The 9,389-nt window shown below is 37.9% G+C and overlaps 1 long non-coding RNA gene across 1 annotated transcript; it reads left to right on the top strand.

Annotated features, from left to right (window-relative positions):
• Positions 1–5,958: 5,958 nt before the first annotated feature.
• On the top strand, positions 5,959–7,841 carry LOC111785572. The gene is made up of 2 exons (XR_002813679.1): positions 5,959–6,098; positions 7,314–7,841. It is a non-coding gene; the product is annotated as an uncharacterized LOC111785572 (long non-coding RNA).
• Positions 7,842–9,389: the final 1,548 nt, after the last annotated feature.

Below are 9,389 nucleotides of genomic sequence, written 5' to 3'. Positions count from 1 at the left end.
AAAAAAAAAAAAAAAAAAAAAGATTTTAAAATTTTTATCTTAAACTTTGTTATGGACTTAAATGCTCACAAACTTGCCATCATAGAAAAATCTTGGTTGAAATAAGATTTAACAACCCTCTAAAAAGTTCAAAGGGAAAACATTATTATGTTATTCTAACGATGAAAAACATGACATGACCTCCGTGGAAGTCCCTGTCAACCATGCATGAACCCTTTATCTTTACTAAAAAAATTCAAACATGGGATGAGTCTTTAATTTAAAAATGTTTAGTTAGTCGCTTCACCATTGGAGTCAGAAAAATACTTTCATATACGATATGTATCATGACTAGTGAAACCTAATTTTTCCTAACTATTCCTTGGACACTACTTTATTTGTGGTGGGGTTGGATGCATAGTATTTTTCTACACTATTCAAAGGCCGAGCTACGATACATTTCTTGCAAAAGAATGGTGTAATGGGGTCAATCCAAGATGTTTACTACGTACCAGACCTCAAGACCAACATATTGAGTATGGAGCAATTCACAGAGAAAGGTTACTCGATATTCTTAAAGAACTGCCTGCTACACCTGAAGGATAAGAAAGGGTGTTTGGTTGCTCGAGTCGAGATAGGAAGAAATCAGATGTACAAATTGAACTTAAGAAGCATACGAGAATGTTTGCGAGTCGATGTAGAAGACAAGGCATCACTGTGGCATCTCCGTTTTGGTCACCTACATCATGGCAGCCTAAAGGAGTTATCGAAGAAGAATATGGTACATGGGCTACCTAACATGGACTTTGAAGGAAAATTTTGTGAAGAATGCGTGCTCAACAAGCATGCGAGAACCTCAATTCAAAAGAAGGCTGAGTTTTGGGCAGAAGTCGTGCAATGTGCCATCTACGTACAGAATCGATGTCCACATGCGAAGCTAGATGATCAAACACCACAAGAGGCTTGGAGAGGAAAAAAGCCTACAATCTCTCATCTCAAAGTGTTCGATAGTGTGGCTTATGCTCACATACCGAATCAACGAAGAACGAAGCTCGAAGACAAAAGCAAAAGGTATATCTTTATTGGATATGATGAGAAGACAAAAGATACAAACTACTTGACCCATTTAACAAGATGGTGATAGTGAGTCATGATGTGCGAGTAAATGAAGCAAGCGAATGGGACTGGAACAATTCGACGGAAGTCAATATCGAAGTTGGAGAATCATCAGTCGCTGCACCAACAAGTGCACCAACAAACTCAGAATTTTTTTATGATGAAGATGAACCACGACAACCCAAAATGTGAAGTTTGCGAGATTTGTATGCCTCAACAAATGAGGTATACCTTGTATGTCTTTTGGCAGATGCTGAAAATATCAGCTTTGAAGAGGTGGTGCGAGACACGAAGTAGCAAACTGCCATGGATGAGGAGATTAAAGCGATTCATTGCAACAACACATGGGAAGTAACAGAATTACCGGAAGGAAGTCAGCCCATAAGTGTGAAGTGAGTATTCAACAAAAAGATGAATGCTCGAGGCAAGATTGAGCGGTACAAGGCGCGACTTGTTGCGAAGGGATACAAGCAAAAGGCGTGAATCGACTATGACGAAGTGTTTGCTCCCGTCGCTAGAATGGAGACAATCCGATTGCTCATTTCCCAAGCAGCTCAATTCAAATGACTGATTTTTCAAATGGATGTCAAGTCAGCATTCTTAAATGGTGTACTTGAAGAAGAAGTATACCTCGAACAACCTCCCGGGTATATGAAAATTGGAGAAGAGAAGAAGGCGCTTTATAGGTTGAAACAAGCACCACGAGCAAGGAATACTCATATCGATACATACTTCAAGGAGAACGGGTACAAGCAATGTCTCCACGAACATTCACTTTATACAAAGAAGAGTGGAGGTAATGTGATACTTGTCGCTTTTTATGTCAATGACCTCATCTTCTCAAGCAACAATGATGAAATGATAGAGGAGTTCAAAAGCACAATGACATGAGAATTTAAGATGACAGACTTGGGCTTGTTGAAGTTTTTTCTTGGTTTGGAGATTAAACAAGGAGAGGAAATTGAAGGAACCACGACTAAGCTCGAGAAAACGAAAACGGCTCAGGTGGAATCATTGAATATAACATTTAAGTTTATGGGGAAGTTTTGTTAGAATAAACTTAAATGAGAAGGGTAGTTTTAATTTTTTTTAATTTTAGTATTTGTTTTCCATAGTAAAAAACAGAGCAAAAGAGCACAGTGTAAAAGTGTGGAGAACAAAAAGTACATAGCAATAGAAAAAGGTTTTTCAGAATTCTGTCTCCTTGTCTCTCCTCTTTTGACATCTCCTTCACAAGTACGCGAGTAGTACCTTAGCAAAGTGGTATTGGAGCGTTCGATTGTTAGTGAGTGTGAAATTATTTCACAAATTCGTGAGTGTTATTTTAACAAATTGGAATGAGAGCGAGTTTTATTCTCAACAGGGCCAAGGGCGATGTAGGAATATCATCTGCCGGTGGAGGATCCGAGGCCCCAATCATTGGTGGAACAACCGATGCCGATTCACGCAGCAGGACGGGGATGATTGCTGCGAAAATCCTGAAGCTGATGTGGGCACCAGATTTTCTGTATCAAAAAAGTTAGNAAAAATAGAGCAAAAGAGCACACGGTAAAAGTGTAGAGAACAAAAAGTACAGAGCAATAGAAAAAGGTTTTTCAGAATTCTTTGTCTTATTGTCTCTCCTCTTTCGACATCTCCTTCACAAGTACGCGAGTAGTACCTTAGCAAAGCAATATCAGAGCGTTCGATTGTTAGTGAGTGCGAAATTATTTCACAAATTTGTGAGTATTATTTTAACAAATTGATATCAGAGCGAGTTTTATTCTCAACAGGGCCAAGGGTGATGCAGGAATATCATCTGCTGGTGGAGGATCCGAGGCCCCAATCATTGGCGGAACAACAGATGCCGATTCGCGTAGCAGGACGGGGATGATTCTGCGGAAATCCTGAAGCTGATGTGGGCACCAGACTTTCTGCATCAAAAGAGTTAGTAGGCATAGATATATGCATATGATCATTCTCCAAATTAGTTCTGCTATTACCCAAATTCAAGGTGCACAAATCAGGGGCATTGTGCGTCGGCTGCAAGGTTGGGGAAGAGCTGGGTAGGGCTCTCTTGAACGGAAAAACATTCTCATCAAATATGACATCTCTAGAATATAGACACGACCCAAAAATTTCTTGAATTGAAAAGAGAGCTTTTGTTTTTTATAAGGGCGAAGATGAGGCCAACAAGCACACCCAAAATTTTTTAATGAGGAGTAATTTGGTGGGATATGAAAAATACGCTCTAAGGGGCATTTGTTATTGATGACACGAGTAGGAAGACGATTGATGAGATATGTGGCAGTAAGAAATGTGTCATCCTAAAATTTAATAAGTACATCAGCATGAGCTAGAAGGGCTAGATCGGTTTCAACAATATGACGGTGCTTGCGTTCAGCAGATCCATTTTGTTGATGCGTATGAGGGCAGGAAACATGATGAGCTTCCAAGGGAACGAAAGAATGTGTTATGAATTTTCTGATATTCTCCACTTCAATCCGACTGGACACAGTTGATTTTAGTATCTAGGAGCCGCTCAACATGAGCTTGGAACTGCAAAAGTATACGAGGAGCTTCTGTACGCCACGAAAATTTACTGAAATCATCAATAAACCTGATATAATATTTAAAGCCCCCAACAGATGGAGGTGAAAAAATTAGTTCCAAAGGTGACGAAGACCGATGAAAAGAACTAGCTTATGGTAATAATTGATGACTTTTTGCTAACTGACACACATTACAAACTGGCAAAGGTGATTCACTGGCACACGAAATATTATTGAGACGCAAAATTGACTTTAATACTTGAGATGAAGGATGTCCAACACGTGCATGCCATTGGGCTCGTGTAGTAGATCTGCTCACTAAGGCGTGCTTTAGATCATCGACATCAGATGACTTGATAGGATAGAGACCAGACTCACCTCCCATCTAGAAGACTTTTCCTCGACCGTCGATCCTTAAAAGAAAATTTTCAAGGATGGTATTCAAAGAATACGTCATTATCACGAGAAAATTTATGAATGGAAAGAAGATGTTTGGAAATTTCAGGCACATGCAAAATATTACGCAATGCAAGAGGACGAGCAGTAGTATTAATTGAAGAATGATGAGTATGCAAAATCCATAAACCTGCTCCATTGCCGACTTGAACTTGTTCACCTCCATGATGGCATTCATGCACAGCAAGACGATCAAGGTCATTAATGATATGATCAGTGGCGCCTGTGTCATTATACTAATTTGGATCAATCTTGTAGGAGGAAGTAGCCGCCAATGCCGCAAAAGGAGGTTTATCTTGATAAGACTCATCCATCCTATACCAGCAGCGAACGACAGTGTGCCCCACTTTGCCGCAGATCTAGCAGGAAGGATGAGCAGAAGAGTCACGACGATCACCAGCAAGACGAGAGGGTGCGCCACCTCGAGAACAATCATGACCACGTTCCTTACGCCCACGGTTCTTCTGCTGACCACCACGACCAGCATAATTGGCTGAAGATCCAAGCTTTAACTCAAGTTCAGCCTAGTGTTGTAGTTGGCGAGCTTCAAACGTCTTAGATGTGCAAACACATAATCAAGCGTGATGGCTTCATTCTTGGTAGTCATCGAGGTGACGAAGGGATCATAGTTAGGGTCAAGACTAGCGAGGAGATACGCAATCAACTTGGTGCCCAGTCCTTTGATCTTGCGAAAATAATTTGCAGTAGACAGATCACGTTTCTTAGACGTGGCAAGCTCAACACGGATTTGAATAGTGCGAGCACGAGTTGACGATGAAAACATAAGCTGCAAGGTACCCCACGCCTCCTTGGAAGTAGTAGCAGCAACCACATTGCAAAGAATCTCTTCAGACATGGAGGAGAGAAGGCCGCTAAGGACCTGTTGATCCTGATCATACCACTGATCATAAGCCAGATTAGAGACTAGGTCAGTACCAACAGCGGTTGAGGAAGGGATCAGCTTGGCAGGTGCAACAATGGTGCTATCGAGGTAGCTCATAAGCTTCGTACTCTTTAGGTAGGGGAGGAGCTAGGCGCACCATATCATGAAGTTGTTCTTGGTGAGACGGATTGTGACAGCGTGGTGGAGGGGGATTGGTACAAAAGTCAACGCCATGGTAGATAAGATCGTGTTGGAGATGGTGTATGAGGAGGCGGAAGAAGATATGGTAGAGATTGTTAATGAATAAACGGTATCTAATACCATGTTAGGTTAAATGACGTTGTGACCTCTATGAGTCACGACCTCATATATATATATATAGATATATATAGATGTGTACCATGAGGATTACATGGTAGGCCTTGATCCAAGGTAACAAACCAGGAAATTAAGAGATTCTCCTACTATGTATAGATATGACATATTCTACCTTTAACAATGGTTACCCATAAGAGCATGTTATAGGGGTTAGACATCCATTTTACACCCAGTTGAGTCTAGAAGGGAATATGAATATGAATGAACGTGAGCTATTTTTTTTACATTTCCTTAGCCATAGAACCTACATTTGGGCTCTATATTTCCGTTTTTAGAGGATAAATTCTAAGTAGGATACTTTTATATCAGAATTTACGGTATGTTTGAATTATAAATTTTGCGCATGTCCCTCGTTTTACAATTTTGAAAAATCTTACCATCTTTACCATTGAACCTATGTGGCGATTCATGATTCAGAGTCTCGAAAAATGAGTCATTACATATCTATATATATATATATATATATATATATATATATACATACATACTATATAAAGGATTGTTTGAATTAAATGTGTTAAAATTTACCTTAAAGTGATACAAATTAATTATAAAAATAGATCAATAAATATGGATGTAGAAATAAAGGATAAAATGGTAAAAGCAAAATTTCAAATCCCAAAAAGTAAAAAACTGGCAAAACCCTCCCACGCGAATTTTTGTTGAACTGAATTGAAATAAGGCCATTGTGCTGATATCGGCGGCAAATTGCGTTCTTGATTCCCAATCCCCACTTCCACGGCAAAGAGGTTTAGGTACGAATACGATTCGATACTAGTAGTTACTGAATTTTGTTGTTGTTCTTGAGAATTTCACTTGAATTTGTTCATTTTTTTCCGAAGCCCTAATTTTCATTCAGACACTCAGAATGCATATGCGTGCCTCTTTTTACCTTCTGCACGATTGTTTCATTTCTCTGTACTTACCTCGGATCGCACATGGTTATGATGTGCAAGATTTTTGTTCTTGTTAACACACACATTAAGAAATAGACTCTTGTTCAGAGTTTCTCACAACATCAATATGCTTTGCGCATTACACTTTTTTTATGTTCATCTCCAAGCTTCGAAACCCACAATTCATAAAGAAAAAGCTAAAAACCAAAAGGAAAGGTCACATGTTGGGTTGTACAGATTCACTAGGCTCCACAGTGAGCAGATGGGTAATTGATTTGAGTGAATCTGAGCAGCTTCTGGGGAAGACAGGGGATAGCTTCTACATAATTTCATACAATAGTATCCGTAGGAGATGGACTAAGTTAAGAAGCTTTGTTGAGAGCTAGCTGATGGATTACAAAACAATCTCTCTGTATTCCAACCTGAAACTTGAACTTGAAGTGCATAACAGATTCAAAATCACCATCTCTTCAAAAGAAATTCAATGGTATCTTGTGAAGTAGCTCAACTCTTTTTGTCAACTGCACAATCATTTATCTCTATGATCTTTTAACTGCGCTTCTAGTTTCAGTATAGAGCTCACTGTTGAGGACTTTCTCTAGTAAGCTTCACTATACACATCTCTAAGAATAAAAACTGAAAACTAAACATTAAACCCCTTTTGATAATCATTACGTTTTTTGCTTTCAGCTTTTGAAAATATATATAAATACTATTTCCAATTAGGTATTTGTTTTTGTTTTGTTACCCACTCTTTAAAAACATTTTCAAAATCTAAACCAAATTTTGAAAACTAACAAAAAAAGAAAATTGTTTTTAAGGAATGTGAAAAACATACCCTGGAAATTGTGGGAAATCATGCTAATTTTCAAAAACAGAAAACGAAAAGCGGAATCATTATCAAACGGGGTATAAATGATCAAGCCAACCAACCATTGGAGAAACCAGATTCTTGCTGGTGTTTTCTCCTCTGCTATGGTCTGAACCTATCTCTGTTTCCTTCCTTTTGTTGATGCCAAACTTGTGGGTTCCTTCAGCAAACAAAATTAATGAACTAAGACTTGTTGTGGATAGGATCCGAACCTCGTCGAACCCGTCTTTTGCTTGATTGATTTGGATCAAACTTGCTGTTTCGTGGTAGTGAATTCCTTTTCATGTTCTTTTCCTCCACCCTCGAGTCTTCAACAAGAATGTGGCGACTAGATCTTAGAGCAAGGTCTATGCTTCTCAAAGCACAAGCCTGATCTGGTTGAACAGCTAAAAGTGCAACAACACACATGAGGAGGACAACAAGTACTCTGTGTATACTGAAAACCATGGCTTCTACAATGAAGCAAAAAAAGAGAGAGAAAGAGGATAGATATTTTGATTTTTTTCTCTCCTTTTTTCTTCTGTTTTGTTTCTGTGGTAGGTTGATTCCTGTAGTAGACACACAAGGCTGCTATTTATCTGCATTGGTTTTGGAAGTGGCTTTAAAGCATAAAGCAGAATTGGGCCCTCAAACATCTAGACCAATTATAGATTCATTCAAATCATAAGCCTGCAAATCTAAGGCTGTTAACCAAGAATCATAAGGATGAATAAAGGTGTTTCTTGGAACAATGCCTCTGAGAAGCCAAGCATCTTTTTTCCTATTTTATTTCCTCATCTCTATATCCACTCCCTCTTTCCTTTTTCTTTTCTTATCCACCCCAAAATGCATAAAACCAAACTCCATAGGCTTTGCCAAATCGCCTCCTCATTCGTAAACACACCATCCATTTGAATACATCTATTCAGTTGAAAGAAATTCTCAACATAGCAGGAATTTTTCTTTCTGGTTCATGTGCCACTTGGAATCTTAAACACGGCAACTAGTTAATTTTCAAAACACTGTAATAGAATCTGTGGTTACATTTCTTTCAGGGCTGTTTTTGTAATATAACCTTCCTTTGCTATTAAGAAAAGGGGATTGTTGATGGTTTGCTTTCTTTTGAAATGGGGTTGGATAAGAATTATTAAGGAGGCAGAGAAGAAGAAGAAATGGGCCAACTATAAAACTGATATTATTATAATTAGACATATGTTACAGAGCCAGAGTAGAAAAAGAAGAAAACAAACGCTTGCTTTGGGCCATCCTAAGATTTCCTTCAGCAGTTCCACTTTTGAATTCCAAGCTCTCCTTCCTATGCAACTAAAACAACACTCTGTTTATTGTTTGTTAAACCAAATTTCATCATGCCTTTCTTTTGCTTTCTATAAATTATTCCTTTTTGAGTTTCCAAGCCTATTTAATGTTCATTTCTTTATACTCTGTCACTTATGTGAGTCTAAACTTTGTCGCTCTCACATTTACATCTTTTGTCTTTACATTATATTTAAATCCTATCTTGATCTTTAATTTTTTTTTTAAAATCTTAATTCGGTTTCTAATTTTCTAAGATGCCTACTTTGATTTACAAACTTTTACATTTGTTCTAACTTTAATTCCTAAACTTTTTAATCATTTGTTTTAGTTTTTAAACATTAAAAACACAATCAATTTAGTCTTTATCTTTGTTTTGCTTTATAAAAATTAATAGCATAACTTCAAGTAAAGATACTAGCATGTTAAGAGAAGCATATTTTAGCTATATAGGTTGAAGACGAGCATTGAACAAGAAAATATTAGATGATAAAATTATATTGTAAGTAAACAAATTTAAAAACTGAGGAACGAAAATGAAAAAAATAGAAAATAAAAAAGTAAACAAATTTGGTTTAGAGTGGTGGATACCACATGCAAGTTGGGATTGTTGGAACATTCTAAAGCCAAAGTTGCAGCCTTTACTGAAAATAGAGTGGGCACGGTGGCTGACTGGTCAATGTAGGAAAAACGGTGCCGTTTTGGATGGGATGCTGATGTTGATGTTATGCTTACGGTGATGCTATTAAAATATTGTCCTCTCCTTCTTTACTTTTTCATTCTCCAATTAAAAGCAAAAGAGTTGGAATGAGATGTTGCTTTAGGGTCTGCATTTCTGTCCATATGGGCTTTCTTAACTTTCTTTTCATGGTTTCTCCCGCACCTAATCATAATTCCCATTATTACATTATTCTTCCCTCACTTTAGATCACCCCAAAACATTTCTATTATCCTTTTCACTTTAATTGTTTTGTTTTTTTTTTTTT

This window comes from Cucurbita pepo, unplaced genomic scaffold (assembly GCF_002806865.2).
Source record: "Cucurbita pepo subsp. pepo cultivar mu-cu-16 unplaced genomic scaffold, ASM280686v2 Cp4.1_scaffold000580, whole genome shotgun sequence".
Lineage (NCBI taxonomy): Eukaryota > Viridiplantae > Streptophyta > Magnoliopsida > Cucurbitales > Cucurbitaceae > Cucurbita > Cucurbita pepo.
This window is presented reverse-complemented; position numbering and strand designations above follow the sequence as displayed.